The 22,492-nt window shown below is 35.9% G+C and overlaps 1 long non-coding RNA gene across 1 annotated transcript; it reads left to right on the forward strand.

Annotated features, from left to right (window-relative positions):
- The first annotated feature begins 20,879 nt into the window (after positions 1-20,879).
- LOC131634694 (uncharacterized) lies at positions 20,880-21,599 on the forward strand. The gene is made up of 2 exons (XR_009293626.1): positions 20,880-21,012; positions 21,184-21,599. It is a non-coding gene; the product is annotated as an uncharacterized LOC131634694 (long non-coding RNA).
- Positions 21,600-22,492: the final 893 nt, after the last annotated feature.

Below are 22,492 nucleotides of genomic sequence, written 5' to 3' on the forward strand. Positions count from 1 at the left end.
GTGATCTGAAAGGGACCATTGACAATAGCTGTCCAGATGTTCCTATCAATTGCATTGATGTGGACACACATACAATCCTTCCAATAGCCATAGTTTTCACCGTTGACAACTGGAGCTCTATTGTGAGCCCCTTTAGGTCCGGAAGCCATCTTTCCAATAAGTGTTTCACGTAGCACGGAATAAACCAGAGCTCTTGATGCCACTTGTTAGACGCTGGCCTTAGGATCTAGAGGGGGGGTGAATAGATTGTTCACAGTTTTACGGATTTAAATGACTTTTCAGCGGAAGTGATTCTGAATCGACTCGCGTCTATTCCGAACCACTATCGAAACGATTATATATGTGTTTAAAAAACCAGTCAAAGACTTGAAGTAAATGATAAGAGTATATGTTGCAGAATCAAAGCGTTGCTCTTATTGAAAATCAGATTAACTTCTTGTATGATGGACAATGTTTGCAATGCAGTAAGAGTGATAGAAACAAATATACAAACACTTGGTGATAATGATCAAATTGATGGTGATTCAATATGTGATGGATTGTGATGTTTATATAGGTTCTTAAATCACAATCTTAACACTCGAATCGTTGATCAATTTGCTATTATAACCAAATATGAACAGAATGTAAAAGGAAAAGTAAAAGCGACAAGAACACGATATTTGTTTAGGCAGTTCGTCGATCGTCCTCGCTACAACTACGTCTGCCCCCAATTCCAAATTCAAATTGGGTAATCTTTCATTAATGTTGAAAGTAGTATATACAAAGAAGATAACAAAGCGATAAACGATAAACCAATTATGTCGATCCTTTGAATCTTCTTCCCCCTTAATCTTGACCAAGATCAAGGTTATCCAAGAGCTTCACTTTGATTCCCTTCTGCAGTGTCTTGATTCCTTGAACTCCCCGTTCCTCAATCGTTACACTCAGCCGAATCCTCAATGAACGCCTCTTGATAAAAACCCCCAAGAACCACCCGTCGTGGAGGACAAAACCCGCAGATTTTATTCACCAACAAACCCCACAAACCTTCACCCACTAGGAATCTTCAATTCCGTTCCATGGACGTTATCGAACTCATCACTAACCCGCAACGCAAGAATGATTATGTGTAATTGTGTTGGAGATGATGAAGAACGAAGATGAGAAGCATTTGTGTATCTTTCAGTCGTTGGTGTTCTTGAATAATTAACATGGAATGATATATATAGTTGCTGGTATGTTGGAGCAGAGAAAACACATAATTTGGGAAGTTTTCAGCAATTAGGTTGACCTACTTTAGTGCTTAGGTCGACCTAACAGAAGCAGAGTTGAAGTTGTCCCAGTTAGGTTGACCTGTTAGGTTGGCCTAAAATCTGTTAGGTTGACCTGCTGAAGGTTTAGGTCGACCTAAAGTCAGTTAGGTTGACCTGTTGAAGGTTTAGGTCGACCTAAAGTCATTTGTTTCCAGTTAGGTCGACCTGTTGAAGGTTTAGGTCGACCTAAAGTCAGTTGAAATGCATTTTTGTGACTTTTCTTCAGTTTAGGTCGACCTAGGAGTGTGGGTAGGTCGACCTAACAGTGACATCTGTAAATCCCTTCAGTTTAGGTCGACCTAGGAGTGTGGGTAGGTCGACCTAACAGTGACCTTGTCAGTTTTGCTGAGTTTGCTCTAGTTTTGAGTCGACCTAGGGCTTTGCTTGGTCGACCTAACAGATGCAATACCATTTTCTGAGTGATTTGAGCTTCATAATCTTCCATTGTCTTGAGTCATTCATTTATGCTTTTGTATTTGGTTGCTTGTGATGTTTGCCATGAATCAAAAACTCATTTGTGAGTGTATGCTTGTTCTTACAATTCCATCATTGAGAGTTTTAATGGAAACCAAGTTATCTGAGGCTGAATGGTGTCAGAGCAGGTTTGATCAATTGAATTTGATAGAAGAAAAGAGAATGACGGCTTTATGCCATGGTCAGTTATATCAGAAAAGAATGAAGAAAGCATTTGATAAGAAGGTTCGACCTCGTGTATTCAGAGAAGGCGACCTCGTGCTCAAAAGGATCTTGTCTTTCACCTCCGATTCAAGGGGCAAGTGGACTCCTAATTTTGAAGGACCATATGTTGTTAAGAAAGCCTTCTCTGGCGGTGCATTAATTCTTGCAACTATGGATGGAGAAGAGCTCCCACGTCCCGTGAATGCTGATGTAGTCAAGAAATACTTCGCCTAAATAATAAAAGAACAGCTCGCTAAGTCGAAAACCTGAAAGGGCGGCTTAGGCAAAAAAGAGCGTCTCGGTGGATTGAAAACCCGAAAGGGCGGTCCAGGCAAAAATTAGAGACATAAACAGAATAAAATACCCGGTGGACTGAAAACCCGAAAGGGCGGTCCAGGCAAAAGTTAGGGATTTATGGCAAGTAACTACATCAGACAAGACTTGATCATCAGCAGTCATCTGTTTATCATGAAGAAGTTCGACACTTTTCAACGGAAGCCTTTGCTCAGGAATTCCCAGTTGAGAGAGAGGATGGGGTCATTACATTTCAATGTACCTTTTCCACAAAATTACCACTTTCCAAACTTTGTAATAATCCATGGGGTCTTGCCTTTTGCAGGCTACCATTCTATTAAGAAAGTTTGAGCCTTTACCTTTCATTTGGCAATCTTATTTCTTTCATATCTCTCCAAAATGTCATTTATTGCTGATAGTAATTTTTGAAACAAAGAGAAAATTGATTTCAACAAAATCCTTTTGAAAATTATAAAAGAATTTTTACTTTGATTCATGAGTGCATTACAAGGAATGAATATGTTGATGTGCAGAAGAATGTATTCCACTCAATGCACCTTTGGCCTGGTTCGAATATGGTTTAGAACTCAGTTACTGCGTTCTCTCAACCTCAATATTCCCTAGCCATCAAAAGATTGATAGCAGTTTCTGCTATGATGTTTAATTTGGGACATGCTTGATTATGTCATCTTTGAACACCATCTCTTTCATCGTCAGTGGTACGTCGATGAATTACATCTCTTTATATCATCAGTGGTACGGTGGTATATATCTCTTCATGCCTTCAGTGGAACGTTGGTATGTGTTATCGTCAGTGGTACGGCGGTACATCTCTTTCATCGTCAGTGGTACGTCGATGAATCATCTCCTTTTATATCATCAGTGGTACGGTGGTATATATCTCTTCATGCCTTCAGTGGAACGTTGGTATGTGTTATCGTCAGTGGTACGGCGGTACATCTCTTTCATCGTCAGTGGTACGTCGATGAATCATCTCCTTCTATATCATCAGTGGTACGGTGGTATATATCTCTCTTCATGCCTTCAGTGGAACGTTGGTACGGGTTATCGTCAGTGGTACGGCGGTACATCTCTTTCATCGTCAGTGGTACGGCGGTACATCTCTTTCATCGTCAGTGGTACGTCGATGAATCATCTCTTTATATCATCAGTGGTACGGTGGTATATATCTCTTCATGCCTTCAGTGGAACGTTGGTACGTGTTATCGTCAGTGGTACGGCGGTACATCTCTTTCATCGTCAGTGGTACGGCGGTACATCTCTTTCATCGTCAGTGGTACGTCGATGAATCATCTCTTTATATCATCAGTGGTACGGTGGTATATATCTCTCTTCACACCTTCAGTAGAACGTTGGTATGTGTTATCGTCAGTGGTACGGTGGTACATCTCTTCATATCATCAGTGGTACGATGGTGTGATTAGCATTCTGATTCAGGATGCATACTTTCTCATCCCCAATGAAAGAGGATGATCCCCTTCTCTCATCCCCAGTGAAAGAGGATGCTATAACCTCTCTGACGCAAAGTGTTTTCCCCAGAGAAGTTTCTTCCTCCACCAAAGTTCCGTCTCTCCAACAAAGTCTTGCTTTCCCCAGTGGATTTTCTAAGACATTTGTTTCCCCAGCGGAGTTATAGCAAGACATTTGTTTTCCCCAGTGGATCACCGGTTACTCCCCAGTGTTGTCATGCTTTATTGTCATTACATGCATTCATTAACATTGCATTGCATCTTAGGATCAAAAATTGTGTTTTATATATTTAAGTCTCTTTGATTTTTGTCAAAACGAAGATTTCCAATCATCGTATCTCCAAATCGAAGAAACTTAAATAGGGGCATCTGTCATACCCCAATTTTTGACCCTAAGATCACACATCATTTGCATACCAATCATCAATCAAGAAGTTTTAACCTAGATTTCTACTTGTAATGTTGTGCTCAATTCATCTGCAAAGGAATCATCGAGCACCCATGTTTTAGTTTGTATATATTGCTTTACTAACCAAAATACCAAAAATATTGCCTTGTGCTCTTGGTTGTTTGTGTTTTGTAGGTACCAAGTCAAAATACCCATCAAAGGAGCATTTTTCAACATTTTCACTGTGCAAATCGATTTACATAAGGTGTAAATCGATTTACACAACTGTTTCTGCACCAGATTTGCTTCTGCCATCAGTGCAAATCGATTTGCATAAGACAGCAATCGATTTGCATAACTGTTTTTGCCCCAGATTTTGCCTTTTTCAGCCATGTAAATAGATTTGCATAAGGTGCAAATCGATTGCACCAGCACGAATCTGGAAAAATGAAGGCAAATTTCAGCTTTTTGAAGTGTTGACATCATTTGCAAGCATGGGAAGCATGACTTAGTTCTCACATTGGATTTCCTACATCATTTTATCATGAACCCTCATGTGATTGCATCAAGACCATTGGATTTCATTTTTGGCTCCAAATCACTTTTCCAAACCTAATTCTATTTTCCAATCCTAACTCCAAGCCACAAAATTTCCCAAGCCTAAGTGCTATAAATTGAGGCACTCCCCTCTTCATTTTTCAAGCTTTGATAGCCAAGAAACTTATTGCAAATTCTCTCCTCATCTCTTCCAAACCCATCACTCAAAGCTCTTTTTCTTCCACACAAATTAGTGAGTCACATCTTGAACCTCACTAATTTAGAGCTAAACCTCAACATAAACACTAGTTTCTTCATCAATTGTGAGAGATCAAGGCTTGTGGTTGTGTGTTCTTGAAGAAGATTCAAAGTTTGTGAAGATTTGGTAAAATTCTAGATCCTTTACATGATCCAAGATGTGATCCATTATTGTTTATGCTTGATGCACCTTTGGTGCTACATTGATGAGATTTGCTTGCTTAATTGATACATTTCCGTGCACAAATTGATCCAAGATCACAAGGTGTTTGGTTTTATGTTTAAACAAGTTTTCTTCTCTTTATTTGCTGTTTTTTTGAAAACTGTGTTGTGCAAATCGATTTACAGCTTGTGCAAATCGATTTACACAACTGAAAACTGCGCAGATTTTGAAAACAGAGTTATGCAAATCGATTTACACTCTGTGCAAATCGATTTACATCTGGGCAGAATGCTTATTTTTGTGGTTTTTGACTTGTTTTTGGTTCTAACTCATCTTCTACTCCATTCTTTTGATATTTTCTTTGAATCACAAGTTAGAGGCCTAATTTCTCTCTAATTTCAATGGACTTAGGGCGTCGATAGGATGAGAATCCAAATCCGCAATATTAAGTGATTGAAATTATGGATGAGAGGAGCTTTTAATGTGGTTCCATCTTTTACTTCTTTTTATTTTGATCGATGAAAGTCTTAATGCCTTGAGAATTCTTATGGATTCTTGGTGAAGACTAGATCACTCACCATTTTTTCTTTTCGTGCGGTATTGCTTTCGGAAGGCGATCTACATATCGCTCTTCTCGCATGCATTAGCACATAAAGTTTTGACCGGCCTCGTTGTAGGGTGATTTCTACATAAATCACTTGGCGATCTGCTTAACATAGCGCAATATTTCGTGTCCCGAATAAAAAAGATCCAATATGGAAGAGAATTGTATGCGGTTGATTTAAGACTTGTGGAGGTTTTTATCGTGTAGTCGCCATGATTTTATCAAGCTTCTGATAAGCCCCATTGACTTTAAATCCGAGTACATCATTCACTCACCATCGATCTCCTACTAACTTTGATAACATACTTGACAAGCTTCAAGATGGTTATCTTTAACATTTAACAACTAACTTTAATTTCCGCACCTTTACTATACCGCTCTTTATATTACCGCTCTTTATATTTCTCGCTTTATCGTTTTACTTTATCATTTCATCATATTTACTTTCCGTCATTTTCCTTTTATCCACTTGGACATATGTTTATGCTTCCGTCATTTTTCTTTGTCCACTTGGACCATAATCTACTTTTCTTGCTAAAACACTAATAAATAACCAAAATCTAAAAAATACATAAGGTTCTCTTTGGACTATCGGTTACTATCCCTAGCAATTTGGAGATTCGGACTTATGGACCTAGTACCTCTGGACTCATTCTATTACTATCCTGTGATTGTTCTGTCTGTCTGGCATTGTTCTGTTGTATGTTTCTGTGTGCAGGTATTTCCTTGAAAGCCCTTGATGGTTAATTCCAAGGCATTGAAATAAGGATTTTACCCAAAAACAACCGTTACTATGCCCGATTTTCGTCAGAATCTTAATGTGCTTAATGCAAAGTGGTTCTAAGACAATAAGTTCATGTGGATCCCCAGGTGTTAATGTGTTGGTATCGATAAATCCAAAGGATGGGAAAACTACCTTGGCTCTTAATGTCAAGTGTTGGCTTCTTATTTGGTTAGACCGTTTCTTTCCTTAGCTTTTATTTTATGCACTAGGTTAGCCTCTTCATCTCCTCCCACTTCTTAAATTTTCAAAATCTTCTCCCTTTTTCCAAAATATTCTTATGTTTGCAAACCTTTTCAAAACCTTTTTCTTAAAAATATCTTTCGCCCTTAGTGGCTTTTCTTCAAAAGTTTAGACACCGTTAACTGTCGAAACGAGTGGTTATACCCCACGATTTTGAAATTGATTGATAATAACGAGATCTTTTCCGCGTGAGAGAGCTAGTGGCATACTCGTTGATTTTATCCGAGTTGGAGCCCTTCTTTCATTTGCGATGCAAAGAACTTGTTTGTTCTCATGCTCAAGATCAATGGCTGAGTATTTCTCTCTAACGACACCAAAGTGTTTATTCGTTTTTTAAAACGTTTTTTCCCAAAAGCGGAACTACATTAGCTCTGACTTCTCCATTGCACCGAGGAGGTGTGTAGGCCCAAAGCTTAACGCTTTGCCGAGCTTATTTTAAAAATAAAATAAACTGTTTTTAGCACACACACACAGATTTTCAAAAAGGTTCCCGTGGAGTACCACGGATATGAGGGGTGCTTTAAACCTTCCCCTCATATAACCAACACCCGAACCTGAGTTCTCTTTCTTGTTTTAAAAAACAAAACTTTGGGTTTTACGTTCTTTTCCCTTTTCCTTTGAAAAAATAAAGCGCGGTGGCGATTTCAAAACGGAATATTGATTCGAGTCAATCCCATGGCTTCGATGTCAGATTTTCCCCGCTACAACAATAACCTGACAATTATACCCAGAAATTATCAGTTCTCCCTTTCATGTGACTTGACAAAATGGTTCAATGGCACAACAGAAATATGTTGCCACACAGTGAAAGTAATTAACCAGTGAAACCTAACACGATATAAATTTCCAAGCAACTTATATAGCTATCAAAAAATAATAATCCACATAAAATCTATAAAAAGTTTAGGGTACCTGATTGTGTCAACATCGGCATTACGCAACAATGTCCCAAAACTAAAATAAACTATAATGAAACAGGTTAAATTAACAATATACAAAACGCAGGCAGGAAGATATAATCTAGAAGAAAAACTATAAAATCTAATGTAATATTATGAAGTAGAAGGCATAAGGGTATATACTTTATTGAACTAGGAATCGTGAAGAATGTCGAGACTACTTTTGTGGACGATAACCTTCTGTTGGGGTAAAATATCGCGATAGGTGCGGAGACTTGGCGTTTGAGGTGTTGAAGTAGATTAGACGAAACTAAAGCTAAATCTAATTTGGATTTGAATCACTTCGGTGGGGTTTTTTTCTCTGCAACAAAACCAAAGCTAAATCTGATTTGGATTTGAATGTTGAGTGGTTGCTAGGTGAAGGAATTCCAAGAAACCCTAACGTATGGGGTTTGTTTCTTAGCGGCAGAAGAATGAAGAAGTAAGGGACGAAAGATTTGGGGAAATTCTTGTGTGTGTAAATATAGACTAGGGTTTTAGGAAAAAGTTGCAGTAATATTTCCCATCGGTTGAATATTAGCCCGATGTAAAGACCCAATATGCTTAGTTTTTCCCATTGGTTATTACCAAGAACCGATGTAAAGGCCCACTTGCGGAACATTTTTCACATTGGTTAATATCTGGGCCCGATGTAAACTCCCTTATAACAAGAATTTCATTATAATTACAATTCTGCCACTGCTTATTTTTTTTTCATTTTATTTACAATACTGCCACTGTGTTATACATTTTTTATTTTTTCATATATTTTTTATATCATTGGAAATAATTACCTGATGTAAAATCTTTTGACAAATATTTTTTACATATTATATTTTGATACCTGATGTAAAATTCTTTAAGTAAATGTAATATTTTTAGTAGTGATTCACACGTTAATAAGATTACTTATCAAAGATAGAATCTATGAGAAGATAAAATAAAAACGATATTATGCAAAATAAAAGTGAGACTAAAAGTTGTTACAATTGAAATACTATGTACTTTAATAAAAAATAATAATTGATATTCAACAAAAATTTATATATTAAAGCATCATAGTAGTTTTGTAACAAAGTTATAAAATTAATTGCTTTTTTTTTTTAAATCTTGGTATCCGGCCTTGCGAGCACACTGTCAAGACCAAACTTCCATCACTAGACTAACCATTGGGGGTTAAAACAACAAGGTGGATCAATGATTGTGCTCTCTTACAATCTGAGGGTGTGTGGGAGTGCCGTCAAGAGAAGGAGCCTCCGTGATCTGATTCGAGATGTGCAGGTTGATGTGTGTCTCATTCAAGAGTCAAAACTTTGCAACTTTGACTTTGTGAATGCTCAGTCGTTGTGGGGGGAAAGAAATTTGGGATGGAGTGCGAAGTGGGTTGTGGGAAGATCAGGTGGGATTATTACGATGTGGAAGGAGGGGTTGTTCGATGTACTTTTCAGTTTCTCTGGTGATGGTTTTCTGGGGATTGCGGTGTCGTGGCAAGGGAAACGAGTGTATATGGTCAACATCTATGCTCCTTGTTCGTTGGACAGGAAAAAGGCGATGTGGAGGGTTTTGAGGGAGAAGCGCAATAATTTTCAGGAGGGTGATTGGTGCTTCGGGGGAGATTTCAATGTTGTGAGTGATAGAAGGGAGAGGTGTGGAATGGGCATCCAATCTAATGCTGGAGAGATACAGGGGTTCAAGGATTTCATATCTTCCATGGAGCTTATCGATCTCCCGGTCATTGGCAATCGGTTCACGTGGTTCAATCTGGCTGGTGATGCGTGTAGCAGGCTTGATAGGTTCTTGGTCTCTGAGGGGCTTTTGGAGCTTTGGGTTTGGGACAGGCAGGTGGTGGGGGAGAGAAGTGTGTCTGATCATTGTCCTATATGGCTTAATGGGATGACGAAGAACTGGGGTCCCAAGCCTTTCAAGTTGTTCAAGTGTTGGCTCAACCACGAAGGATTCAAACCGTTCTTGGAGGATTGTTGGAATTCTTTATCCAATATTCGAGGCAGACCTGGGTTTATTTTGAAAGATAAACTTTTTAAACTGAAGCACATGATTAGGAGCTGGAACAGGGAGGTCTTTGGTATTTTAGATCTTGATGTTAATAATGCTATTAGCAACTTGAACAAGTTGGACGCAGTGGTGGCTGATTTGGAGAGGGGTGTCGCTGCTGATGTTTGTGAAGCTAGGGGCGTGGCGTCTAAAGCTTTGTGGGATGCTGTTAACAATAGGGAGAGTATTTTAAGGCAGAAATTGAGAAGCAAATGGATTTCGGAAGGCGATGTTAATTCCAAGTACATTCACAGGGCGATGAAGGGTAGATGGAGGCGCAATAACATTGTTGGGCTTAATTCGGCTGATGGTTTTCTGTCGGAAGTGGATGAGATTAGAAATGCGATTTTTCATCACTTTGCTAATAGATTGATGGAGGCTGATGAGGTGCGTCCGGAGCTTGGTGGCGTTACCTTCAATTTGTTTTCCGATGAGGATCGTGCTTTCCTTGAGGCTCCCTTTTCTGTTGAGGAGATAAAGGAAGTTGTGTGGCTTGGGGACTGTGAGAAAAGTCCAGGTCCCGATGGGTTTCCGTTGGGATTCTTGAAATTCTGTTGGAGCTTCTTAAGTAATGAGTTGATCAAGTTTGTTCAAGACTTCCATTGTAGAGGCAAGCTTCCCAAGGCAGTCACGACATCGTTTCTGGCACTGATTCCTAAAGTTAATAACCCTCAAAGAGTGGATGAATTCCGCCCCATTTGTCTCATAGGATGTTTGTATCGCTTGCTTTCAAAGCTGTTGGTTGGTAGGTTGAAGAAGGTGATGGGGAAGTTGATTTCTTCTAATCAAACAACTTTTATCGAAGGAAGGAAAATGATGGAAGGGTGGTGGTTCTCAACGAGACGGTTGAATTTGCAAGGAGGAATGGAAGAGAGTGTTTTATTTTGAAGATTGACTATGAAAAGGCTTATGATAGCGTGTCGTGGAATTACCTTAGATACTTGTTCAGGCGGATGGGGTTCGGGAACAAATGGTGTGGTTGGATGGAAGCAATGGTGTTCTCTAGTAATATTTCTGTGCTTGTGAATGGTTCACCTACGACTGAATTTAGTGCTTCTCGTGGATTGCGTCAGGGGGATCCCTTATCCCCATTTCTTTTCCTTATTGTTGCGGAGGGTTTAACAGGCTTGATGAGAAATGCAAGAGATGTTGGAGGGTACCAGGGATTTCAGTTTAATCAATAGACTCAAGTCGACCTGTTGCAGTTTGCGGATAATACGGTGTTGTTGTGCGATGGAAAGGCTGATAACTTGTGGTGTATCAAAGCAGTTTTAAGAGGTTTTGAACGTATTTCTGGGCTGAGTGTTAACTTCAACAAAACGAGGTTGTTTGGCATCAATGTGGCGAATGAAGATATTAGTGCAGCAGCAAATTTCCTCTCGTGTTCAACAAGAAGATTGTCGTTGAAGTTTTTGGGTCTGCCGGTGGGAGCCAATCACCGTAGGAAGGAAACGTGGAGACCGGTGCTAAATAAGCTGGAATCAAGATTGAGTTCTTGGCAGGGAAGACACCTTTCTCTCGGAGGCAAGGTAACTCTTATAAACTCGGTGCTGAACAATATACCTATTTTCTGGCTTTCCTTTTATAGGGCTCCGAAGGTGGTGTGGGAGGAAATTACTAGAATTCGGCGGTCTTTTCTGTGGGGTAAGCCGAAAGATGATAAAAGGAGAATGGCGTGGGTGAGTTGGGACAAGGTTTGCTTGTCTAAGGAGGATGGAGGGCTGGGTGTCAAGAATGTTGAATTGTTCAATTTGGCTTTGATTAGCAAGTGGGGATGGCGGAGTTTGGAGGATAGGCAGTGTGTGTGGTCAGACATTTTGGCATTCCAGTACGGAGGTGGTGAGCAGCGTATTCACGAGGATATCTCGCGTTACAGATTGAAAAAATCCTCACTATGGTGGCGTGACATTAGGGTTGTATGTAGAGGAAAAGTTAATGACCAGATTTGGTTTTTGGATGTTGTTTCGTGTAACAGTGAGGGTGTGGTGGTTTGGGGCAGTGGCAATGACGGTTTTTCGGTCAAAAACGCGTATTACCGTTTGTACTCGTCGTGGAGTGAGGCCTTTGGATTGGAAGATTTTATGGTACAGGCTATTTATAGTGTTTGGAGGGCTAAGGTACCGGAATCTATTAAGTGCTTCGGATGGCGGTTTATTCTTAATAGTATTCCCACTAGAGAGGAGCTTTGGCGTAGAGGGGTTCTTGTTGGAAGTGAGTTGCTAGTCTGTCCTTTATGTAATAGAGTTACCGAATCGAAAGAGCATTTATTTCTTTTGTGCACTGAATTTGGAAAGGTTTGAAAGTTGGTGTTGCTTTTGCTTTTAAGAGAAGAGATGGACATCGGATTAGGGAATTCGGAGCTGGACATTATTGATCTTTTTTCAGGTTTTCTAGAGGTGTGTGTCCATGCACCCTTGGTTCCTTTCTTTTGGCTTCTGATTTCGTGGAATATTTGGAGAGCTAGGAACGAGTTGGTTTTTTCCAACAAGGTGTGGGATGTGTCGAGGGTCGCGAATTGTATTAAATCCATGGGATGGGAGTGGTTTTCTTTTTTAGCAAACAAAGGCCTCGAGTGTGATCGAGACGTCTGATTAGCCAACCCGTCCTCTTTAGTGGGTTTTTAGGTGGTTCTTTCTGCTGTTGTGTGTGTTCTCTGTATTTGGGTTGGCACCCCTTGTGCTATTTAAATACAAAGTTGCTTATTAAAAAAAAATGGCATGTAATCTTGTTATTTCGAAGATTTGATTAGACTCAAGCGAGATAGTAGAAAGGTCGAAGAAATAATTGAAATTTACTTTAGGGCAAAAAATTTATTGCATGTCTTTCTCTCTGTCCCCAAACACTTGCTCCTCAACTTCCATTTTAGTTTATGGTTTGTTCATTTACTTGTTCTTCATTAACATTTTCTCTTTCCATGATAGTATCATTTACTAGGTTTTAAGCTTTATAAACTTCTTTGGTGATTTCCGCTAATGCTTCATTTGACACATGCATCTCCTGGCTCTTCACTAAAGTTCTCTTGTTTGGGTTTGACATTGTGCTTGCTAGAAGTTGTTGCGGCCTAAAAATTGAGAGTTTCACAAAAACAATAAAGTCATCATCAAAATTTTTTTAAATTGAAAATATTGCATTTGAAATAAATTTTTAGATTTGAGAGTCAATTATCCATATAGCAAAAGTATTAGCACCCTACAACATCCGTTTAAAAAGATGGTTATCTTTCATTATTCCTGTAAAAATTATTGTTAACTTTAAAAAAATATTTATTTTCTTCTCTTTATTTAATACAAATTAAAATTTTAGTTTTAAAATAAAATACTTTCATTTTTGTTTATTACATTTTAAATAAAAATGGAAGTAAAAAAAAGAAATTGCTTTTACTAAAGTGCATGACAAGAGTTGAATTTTACTGCTAGGAATCTCTTCGTGTGTCGGAAAATTGAAAATTACATAGTTCTGACTATAAAATAATTGGTGTTAGTTGATTTTAAAGAAAATATTTTTGTTGTGTTATGCGAATAAATAGACACTATTGATTTATTTAAATAAAAAATATTGAATGCAAAAAAAACATTTTGGGTTTGTATTATTTTAACTTTGTTGATTTACTGTTATTATTTTAAAAAAATACATATATAAGTAAATCAATATAAAAATCTAATTAAAGAGAAAGTCTATTCAATGTCAATATCAAATATACAAGTCAATTATTTAAAAAAAGGTACATAACAACATAAACAAAATAAAATGAGGTTTTATCAAAAGGATAAATTAAAAAGAAAATTCTCTGATATTCATGAATTTAAACTAGATATCAATATTTTAGTGTAAATTATTTTATTATTTTAATTTATTTTTTTTTTTAAAAAGTGACATGACATTGAATTACAGTATTTGATTAGTTAATGATAATGGTATCTAACTAAAGTCAAAGATACCAGAGTGTTCAATAAAATAAAGAGGATCAAATTTAAAAGATATTAGACTATGTAAATATAAAAAGAATATTATTAGAAGTTATTAGGGTTTATTTTAAATAATTAGAAAATAATTTGTTTAGGAATATTAGAGATACATTTCATGTATTTATATAGTATCCATATCAATGAAAAAGGCAAGACTAGTATTCATCTCTCTATCATGGTATCAATAAACTTCAGTACCGATCTCTTCCAGTAAACACTAGTGTCGCCCCCATCCCTTAACCGTAATCTTTAAATCGTCTCACTACAAGAAAAGGTTGAATTTTTCAGGGATATTTGTCAGGGGTAAAACACCTCACAAAAAATTAATGTTGCTTGGGGTAAAGCCCCTCGCAACGTTAAATTCAGGTTAACAGAAAAAAAAATAAACATAGCTTGGGGAAACCCCTCGCAAAAGAGAAAGAGGGAAAATTTAAATTTTGAAAAAACCATTTTCTGAGGGGCAACCCCTGGAAAATGGGAATGGCGCTAAAAAGTCAAATCAGGCATAGCATTTTGGCAGAGATTAGCGAGGGGACACCCCTCCCAATAAACCACTAGGATATTAGCGAGGGGCTACCCCACGCAAAATTAACCATTCCTGCTCTTGCAGACTGCGCGTGCAGTTTATGTTTCCAATGTTGCTTTTTAGCGAGGGGATGCCCCAAGTAGAATTTTGCCGTTTTACTAGCGGGGGGATGCCCCTCGGAAATAATGACATCATCATTAATTCACGCAAACACCGCTTATTATAACCTAATATTTATCTGTTCTTCTTCCCTTCCTCATTCACCAGAATCTTCTTCCCTCTCCTCTCCCTTCACAATCGCTTATTCTTCCGCCCTTCTCCCATGAATAGTAAAAGTAACAACACTTTTCCCATCCACTCTAGTAAAATTAATTACATTATTCAATCTCAGTCTCTCACTCCTCTTACGCCTACTCCTATTTGTCATACCCCAAAATTTGCCCTATTCATTTCATCTTCAATGATTCAAGGTTCAAGGGTTTATTCAAGCAACATTCAACTAATCGAAGGCCTCTTAAATTAGGGTTTGCATCTTATCAAAAGAGTTTAAATCTCCAAGGCCTCAAATGGACCTCAAGGTGTCTCATATGTCTCAAGGCATCTCCATATCAAAAGTCAAGCTTCTATTCCTTGAAGTTTGACTGTATTTTGACTATAGTTGACTTTTAGATCAACATAGTTGATTATTGATCATCTGAGCCATTGAGTGAGCAATCCTTGCAAGGATTGCTCACTCAATGGCTTAGATGATAAATAATCGACTATGTTGATCTAAAAGTCAACTATAGTCAAAATACAGTCAAACTTCAAGATTTTTGGTCAACATCAAGTATGTGAGGTTATATCCATCATTTGATCAAAGATTGATCATGATTCATTAATAAGAACTCAAAAATGAACAAAAATCAAAAGGTTCAAATTAGGGTTTTTAAAGTAAAAGTCAACTCAACTTTGACTGGTCATAACTTCCACATGGAGTATCAAAGATTTCCCAACCAAAGACTATTTTGAAGGAAATTAAATTATCTATGACTTTGTCTCTCACAAGCCAAGGCTAGAAATACTTCATTCAAGAGATATGGTCAAAGAGACTATAGGCCCTCCAAAAAGTCAACAAAAACACATTTTGGGTTAAAGCTCATAATTTGAGGATGGAAGCTTCAATGGAGATGAAACCAAAAGGAGTGTTTAAAGGACTCTTTGAGCTTTCCAAAAAGTCCTAGAACTCTCCGATATAATAAAAATTGAGAGAGCTGTGAATTGTTGAAGTTAACCAATTTTTGAGAAAGTACATGAAGCCAACATTGAGCAATCTTGATTATTTCTCAAATGGGCCTTAATGTTTAACTTATCCACGTGATTTAAGGCCCATAAAGAGTTCATTGGTCAAACATTATTATTTTTGCAATATTATTTTATTTATATGAGATTTTAATCATTTAATTTCAAATAAAAATCAAATAAAATCATGGAACAATTATATGATTTATGTTCTAATTTTTTCCTTTGATTTAATCAGATCTTAGCTTGATCCAAGGGCCAAGAAAGAATTGAAAAGTGCATGAAATATATTAAGTTCAAAATAGAAACTTTTGGTTCAAGAAAATCAAATAATATTTTCTCATTCAAAGCTTAATTCTAACTCTCATATTTTAACCTAAACGATTCATATATATATATATATATATATATATATATATATAGGGGACGACTCAGGTGAGAACACTTGGTTATTATGAGAAATGAGAACAATGAATCACGACCATTAAATTTTGATTTTGTTGATTTTAATGAACTGGATTGGTTTCTCTTTCTATGTTGATTTAAAATAAATATTAAGGATTCTAGAAAGAGAAACCAATCCAGTCCATTAAAATCAATAAAATCAAAATTTAATGGTCGTGATTCATTGTTCTCATTTCTCATAATAACCAAGTGTTCTCACCTGAGTCGTCCCCTATATATATATATATATATATATATATATATATATATATATATATATACAGAAAATATGGGCAGCCCCCAGGGGGACGAAAATTGGAGAGAAGAGGCTAGGGTTTCCAAGTTCAAACTTCTCTCCAAGCTAGGGCATAAGGTTTCTTGGTGTATAACTGCTCTCAGTCAATTTAAAGCCCCAATTCATCTTCTGGAGGTTTAGAGGAATGGCTCCAAGCCTTTACATCTTCCTGAAGCGTCCTCGAAACACACCCTTCAATGGCTCCGATTTGATAAAGTTCTTGCATTCATTTTTTCGTTTTCCACGAATTGTTAATATGTTTTGTGTGCTTGTTCATGATCAGGGTGACATTTGAGCTAGATGCAACGTGCAACATGCAAGTTTCGAGACTTAAATCGCAATACGCCATTAAAGGACCTTAAGGAGCTGTCATGGTCGAACCTACTGATACAGAGCGTTTTAGTCAAAACTTATCGCACCAATGGATTCGTAGCACCCAAATTAGTGGAACTGGGTAGTTTTCCTTGACTGTTTGCTTGGTTTTTACAGGTTTTAATGCTTGGGCTAATCGAAAGGGATGACCGGAACCCACTGTTCCGGTGGCGCAGGGCTTTCTGGTTTGTTTGACCCCGACGTAGCACTCGTGGACGCAGGTGATTGGTGGGTCAAAGATCTCAGCTTTGTTGCTCGCTTCCCATTGGTCACACGTGAATGCAGGGGACCCACTTTGAATTTTCGTTTTAAATCTCAACATATTACTAACTTTAATACTTGTTAATTTGTTTGCAATTTCATTAATAAGTTTAGAATGCAGCCTATCTGGTTAAGGAGGGATCTTGTGAGTGAAGAGTCAGGTGTTTGAACCTTGCTAGCGACGTTTACTTTTTATCATTTAAATATTCGGAACTGCTACAAGATCTGGTACCCAGAGTTACGCACATGCCTACCGTACACACTCAACCAGCAGCCATAGGATCATGTCATTATGAGATCTAACACATCATGGATTGAGGGTACACCATGGACCTCTCAAATGCGTCACACAGGATTCCTCACCAGGTTTTATTTAAATATTTTTTATTTTTATAAACTCTTTTCTTTTCTTTTCCATAATAAGTAATTGATTTAAATTAATTAATAGATAATTAGTTAATATTTTAATTAGGATTAGGGCTATGATTATTTAGAATGATTTACCCGACTATTTCAATTATTCGACTTAATTGATTTAATTTTAATTATTAAAAATCATAAAAACCCTAGATAGGTGTATCGATCAAGGGATTAGGATTTGCTCAATCCCACTGGCCATTGGCCTAAGTATTAGGATTAGGTTTTCTAACCAACTTAGGTTTTATCCAAACAATCTCAGAATTTTATTCGCTTCGATTAAATCAATTAATCGCGGTGGGTAATAATCAATTATTTAATTAATCATTAATTAAATTCAAATAAAATATATTTTGCTAAAAGGTTCTAACCATCTTATTGGTTATGATGATTAGCATTTCTTTGTCAATTCGTAATTATTTTTAATCAAAGCTATTGATTATGAGGGGTGACGATAAAATTAAATAATAAACACACATCTATTTGCTATTAGTGATAATCAAATCTATCGATTAGAATTGTTAGCAATCCTTTATAAATCTATTAACTATGGTGATCAAACCTATTGATCATTGCGATTAATAGTACAAATTAAATCAGGGTTAAACGCCAAATTTAAAACACTCAAAATTCACCTCTTCAATACTGCAATTTTCAAAACTACGATAAGGTAATTCAAAATACCTTGTGAACTTCGCATTTCAAAAACTGCGACAAGGTAACTCAAAATACCTTCAAACCATACCATATCAAATTCTAAGGCGTGCAACCCTGTGCCCCGAACTACGTTGACTCTGATTCTCCCTAAGGAGATACGTAGGCACTTGGCAACAAGGCGAGTCCCCTTCCCCAAAATCTCACTTTTCCCCTATTCATTTCCTTAGCTATTAAATCTGAATATTTTAGCCATAAGTCTTTACCTTAGATGAAAACCTTAGGAAAGGGTTAAGGGTGCCTAACACCTTCCCTTGACCTGAGTATAATAATCTTACCCCGAATCTTTATACTGCGTAGGGTTTCCTATTTGCCCTGGTAGAATAGGTGGCGACTCTAAAAGGTTTATTTTTAGGGCAGGTTGCTACACTATTCACCCTACTTTAACCGTACCCAATATCAAAAACTTCGTTATTGTAATACTCCATTTTCACCTAACTCACTTATTGTCTTTTAAATGAAATTCTAAGAGGATATTTTGGTTAATAGATGATTGAGCAATATTAAGTCTATAAGTTGATTTAAATGCTACTAATTGGGATTAAGAAGAACAAGTGGCATGTTTGGTAAATAAGGATTTATTTAGAAGGAAACTAGATAGAAAATTGGTAAATATATGTCATAGTTGGAGGGAAAATGAGTCTTTTCCCCATAAGAACCTCTTGCACTAGTTGTAGACTCTTGTCTCTTGGTCTCTGAGAACGAGAAAAACTAGTATTTGGAATGGATGAAGAAAGAAAGGGAGAAGAGTCCAAGTGCACCATCATCAAAGCTTGCATGTGGGAATTCCTAAAGAAATCATCATCATATTTGCATCATCTTCATTACCGAATTCATAGTTTGTTCTTGACGTGGGTTCCTAGTTAGAATCCTTGAGTAGAAGCTTAAGGTTTGTATGATGAGGGGATTGGGGTTCTTGAGATATGATTGCATACATTTATATGAGCTTTATAATTGTATTGATTGCGTTGCATGGCATATGAACTATGAGAAGTATTTAATTTGATCCTTGATTACATGAGTATGCATGTTGACTTTTTATGTTATTTTACTTGTAAAATCATGTTAATTATGATCATGCCATGCTTGAGTTAGTTTAGAATCAAAATGGATTGTATTGGAACTGATTTAATGCAGGAAATGTAGCATTTTAGCTCTGGTTAAGTGTGCAATCGATTGTTGTAGTGGTGCCATCGATTGCTCCCTGTGTGAAATATGTTGTTTTGCTTCTTGTTCAATGAGAAATCGATAGTGGTCAAGTAATCGATTGCACTGTGAAAAATTGATGTTTTGTCCATTCTGTTCAGTGTGCATTAGATTGGAGGAATTCGCAAATCGATTGATCAGAGAGTGAGGCACGTTACATATATGCTGGCTATTTCTTGCGAAGTAAATTCCAAGGATGCCCCTTTGCCACGTATATTTCAGGTTATTTCTCGAGCCAGAGTCTTGGGAATAGATTGTACTCCGTAGTTTAAGAGCTATTCTTTGGGGATGAACTCCCGAAGATGTGGATCACTAACTTTTCATTTGTCGCCTCTGTTACGGGTGAATCTCGTTGTACGAGTCGGGCCCTGGAGTATTGGAAGAGTTGAATCGTTGTGGAGATTTAATGTTGATTCCATGGTTCTGATGAAATTTGATATGCAAAGATATTGATTGAAGATTCATTCCATGAAAAGATTTGATTAGATATGTTTTAATCACTAGATTTGAATTTGCACTTAATGAGAAAATCTCCAATCTCTTTTAAAGATGATTTAAAGTGTGATTCAGTTTCTGCAAGATATTTATTCTAATTGTTTTTTAAGTAACCTTAGTAAGTGAAATTAGGAAACAAGCTAGGAGGTTAAGGAAGTTAGTAACTACTAAAACGATTACTTCTTTTGTAAGTAACCTTCGTTAGTGAAGTAATAAGTGAGTTTTGTTCGGCTTAATCTCTTTGTAATCCTCTTGTCTATAAGGAAACTTTATGCCATTACCAATCTAAGAGAAATTCAGTGTGCATTCTTTCTTTCTTCTACCCTAAAAATGTTATCATTCTACTAACTATTAAATTGGTTAGATTGACTTAACAAGTTTATAATTTAAATAATTTTTCAAAATTTGAATCAACGAGAATTATTAAGTCGTTTAACACGAGACTTGACTTAAACAGTAAAAAATAACCGACATAATAAGTTACTCGGTCAATGGATGACCGAGCCTATACATAAAAATAATTTCTTTGATTAGCTCGTCTAATAGATGACTGAACTTGTTTTAAAAGTATGGCATTCTAGAAATTTATTTTCAAATTGCATCAATTTGATATATTTTTTTCCAAATAGTGCATTTAAGTATAAAAATCTTCCATTGTTACTAGTTGAATAAATATATCCTTTCCTATATGAGAAGTCAAGTGGCACTCATTATTTGCAACATTCGATTTTAGGCACGACAAATTACCAAAAGAAGAAAAGTTTGATCCAACTACTATCATTCCAAAAATGGATCAATTCCAACAACACTTCTAAAGAAGGAAATCTATCATTATTCTCCAACTTTCATATAGTTCCATTATTAGTTATGTAATAAAAGAAACGTGTGATATCAATTAACTCTAACTTCTACTTTAAAGAAAAAATGAAATATATATGTCACCGTCGCTTATTTTCTTCACATAATTATTGTCACTTTTCCAAATGTTAAATAAACTGCATTATAAAATTTGTCTCTTTCTTTCTCTAATATTTGATGTGAGTAGTTGTGTAGTATACGAGTTTTCCAAATTTTGATACTTTTTTTTACTCATATTCTTTAAAACATTACATAATAAATAATAAATAATAGTATTTAATTCTTAATTATTTTTTTTATGAAATGAGTACTATATAAAGAACTTGAAGTTTGCTATGCATAATGCAATTACAAAAGATAATAATAAGAGTTAAAATCTTCAACAAAAAAATGGCAATGCACATTCGCAAGCTTTTTCTCATGGGACTTTTATGCATTGCATTGGTCCTATCTTCTGGTAAGAAACATAAGAACTTTTCTACCTTAAATTCTATTTTGTACATCATTGTTATAATATTAAAACAAATTTTGAGTTTGAGATTTTTTTATAATGCAGTTTAAAAAATATTTGCTAACACAAAAAAAAATATTTAAATAAATTTTGAGTTTGAGATTTTTTTTTTTTTAGCAGGAGCAACCCAAGGTGATAATCATAAAATAAAATGTATTTTTGGAGATTGTGGAGATTGTGAAAGAAGATGCATTTTGGAGGGATTTCACAAAGGGGAATGTGATTATGAATCGGAATGTTGTTGTCAGTTTCCTTTCTAAAATAAATTACGTTATTATAAATACGTAACAATCTCGAATAAAATAAATAAGACACATCTTCTTCCAAATCTTTTATTTTATACACATATATTGTCTGGTTTGAGCAGAAGTAAAAGTGGAAGAATTGAAAGAAGAATGACTTCTTCAACTGAAAGATAGGAAATATAGTTATAGAATCAAAAGTTGTGATGAAAAATATTATGTTTAAAATAATATACACCATTGGTGTAAAATATAGTTGATATATTAATGAAAATTTACTATTGTGTTTTATAGTTTTTTTACTATTCTGTACTTTTATAATATTCATCATGCAAGGAGAGCGATTTTGCAACATTCCTATATTTTGGTAACATGTTAAAAGAGATTGACGCTTACTCCCTCTGTTTTAAAATAAGTATCTGCGCACAGATATAAAAAATGTAATAATACTATCATAAGGTATTACACTATTATTAAATTAACCTTATAAATATATTAGGAGTAGTTTACAGAGTAATAATTGAAGGAACTTTATTGAATAAATAGCAATCATTACTACATTGAAAAATGAGAATTACAGTCCTTTTAAACCAATATTTTTTTCTAAAACAACACTCATTATAAAACGGAGGGAATAAATAATTTGAGCATCAATTTGTCAAAAAAAACAATGTTTTTATTTATTTACAGAATATACTTGTTAAAAATTATAATGGTTGCATCTTGCCAAATTTATTCAAATTCACAAGTACTCAACCACTTTGGAGTCTCTAACATTAGGGAAACTTGTACAATTGGATAAATGTGACAGGAAAATACTCTGCATAAAAATGCTCACACCATTTTCAAAACCGTGAACTCCGTTGAAAAACCAATATACACGTTTGTTTCATCCTCCTATTATATCTTATATATTAAAGTTGTTAAGTCATTGAAAGAATTTTTGGAGTCAGAATTGAGGTCGATTTAGTCATTTCTTATATTCATTTTATTTTATTTTATTTATTATTTAATTTAATGAAAACTAATTCTCTCCCACTAATTTTCCACTAATTTATTTTATATCATCTTCAACTTCTGTTTTCAACTTCCCTCATCACTTTCTTTCTATTTAATTGTAAATCAATTTAGTAATATTATATATACCATTCTCTCTTTAACTATCTCCACCACTTTCTTTCTAT

Source organism: Vicia villosa, unplaced genomic scaffold (assembly GCF_029867415.1).
Source record: "Vicia villosa cultivar HV-30 ecotype Madison, WI unplaced genomic scaffold, Vvil1.0 ctg.001334F_1_1, whole genome shotgun sequence".
Classification (NCBI taxonomy): Eukaryota; Viridiplantae; Streptophyta; class Magnoliopsida; order Fabales; family Fabaceae; genus Vicia; species Vicia villosa.